The sequence below is a fragment of the Hypanus sabinus genome, unplaced genomic scaffold (genome assembly GCF_030144855.1).
Source record: "Hypanus sabinus isolate sHypSab1 unplaced genomic scaffold, sHypSab1.hap1 scaffold_725, whole genome shotgun sequence".
Lineage (NCBI taxonomy): Eukaryota > Metazoa > Chordata > Chondrichthyes > Myliobatiformes > Dasyatidae > Hypanus > Hypanus sabinus.
In genome coordinates this window covers 194,048-196,212 of record NW_026781576.1, presented here as the reverse complement: position 1 = coordinate 196,212, position 2,165 = coordinate 194,048, and positions in this window count along the sequence as shown.

Sequence of the window (2,165 nt, the reverse complement as noted above, 5' to 3'; positions counted from 1 at the left end):
AAATTCACCCCTCTTAGGCAGAATTTCCTACAAAACTGCGTTCTAAATTCTCATCCTTGCATGCTGAGGCTGTCCCCTCAGGTCTCAGTCTCCCCCGCCATCTCTCTCCCGATTCACTCCATCGAGAACCTTCAACATTTGATAGTTCTCAATGACGTCATCACTCATTCATCTGAATCCCAGTGAGTACCGGCCCAGGTTCATCAAACACTCCTCAAGTGGTAAGCGTTTCAATCCCGGAAACAACTCGCATTGCACCATTTACCATGTCAACACACCCTTTCCTACATAAGGGTCCAGAAACAGCTCATAATGCCGCAGGGTAGGCCTCCGAATAACGCCTTAAAATTAATATGTTAGCCCTCTGGAAAGCAACGCGACCGTTGTATTTGCCTTCCTCATCACCGACACCACCAATTAATTAACCTAGAGGAAAACCTGTACACGGACTCTCAAATCCCTTTAGGCCCTAGATAGTTGATTTTTCTCTCCATTTCGAAAATAGACTGCACTTCCATTTATTCGACAGAATTGCAACTCCATACCCTTCCCGGCACTGTATTCCGTCAGCCATAGCTTTGCCCATTTCCGCATTCTGTCTCAACCCTTTGGTAGCCCCTCTGCTAATTGAACCCGACTCGTAGATGAGCAAAGCTCATTATTATTCTTTGAATTGCATCCCTGCTTTTACATTTTAGTGCTCTCGAAATGACTGGGTGGAGGGGAGCTGTAAATAATGTCTGAACAGCGAGTATGTAATGGGACAGGGAAGAAGTTTCACTCTTTGTCCGTACCAAGGGGAGTGTGATGCGACGCTGTGGAGGGAGATTCACTCTGTGTCTGACCCCGGGAGTGTGTGATGGAACAGTGTGGAGGGAGATTCACCCTGTGTCTGAGGTCGGGAGTGTGTGATGGGATGGTGTGGAGGGAGTTTCGATCGGTGTCTGACCCCGGGAGTGTGTGATGGGAAGATGTTGAGGGAGCTTCACTCTGTGTCTGACCCCGGGAGTGTGTGATGGGACGATGTGTAGGGAGATTCACTCTGTGTCTGACCCCGGGAGTGTGTGATGGGACGGTGTGGAGGGAGATTCACCCTGTGTCTGATCCCGGGAGTGTGTGTTGGGACGATGTGGAGGGTGATTCACTCTGTGTCTGATCCCGGGAGTGTGTGATGGGACGATGTGTAGGGAGATTCACTCTGTGTCTGATCCCGGGAGTGTGTGATGGGAAGATGTTGAGGGAGCTTCACTCTGTGTCTGACCCCGGGAGTGTGTGATGGGACGGTGTGGAGGGAGATTCACCCTGTGTCTGATCCCGGGAGTGTGTGATGGGACGATGTGGAGGGTGATTCACTCTGTGTCTGATCCCGGGAGTGTGTGATGGGACGATGTGTAGGGAGATTCACTCTGTGTCTGACCCCGGGAGTGTGTGATGGGACGGTGTGGAGGGAGATTCACTCTGTGTCTGACCCCGGGAGTGTGTGATGGGACTATGCGGAGGGAGTTTCGCTCGGTGTCTGACCCCGGGAGTGTGTGAACGGATGGTGGGGACGGAGAATTATTTGACAAGAGTTCCGGTCAGATGGATAAAATTGACTTTCAGAAAGCCTTTGACAAGGTGCCACACATGTTTCTGTTTATTAATTTGAGAGCCTATGGTATTACAGGAAAGTTACCAACATGGTTAGTGTTTTGTCTGATTGGTGGGAGGCATCGAGTGGAATAAAAAGGAACCTTTTCTGTTTGGCTGACAGCGATTGGTGACGTTCCGCAGGATCGGTGTTTTTATGCTGAATATAAATTATTTAAATGACAGAATGATGGCATTGTGTCCAATTCTGCAGGATGAGACGAAGATTGTTTGTGGGGCAGGCAGCGTTCAGGAAAAAGACAAGATGCAGAGGACCTTAGACATATTAGTAGAATGTTCATTGGCAAATGGAATACAATGTTGGAAAATGCTTGGTCGTGCGCATTGGCTGCAGAAACGAATGTGCGGAGTATTTTCTAAACGGGGAGAAAATCAAGAACAAAGTGATGCAATGGGTTATCTTCTTCCACTGCGCAATCGCATCTCTGAACGCACGAGAACTGACTCCGCATTTTTCCGGTATTTATTAATATCTGTAACTTACATTAGTTTTACATCTTCGTGCCGTAATGATG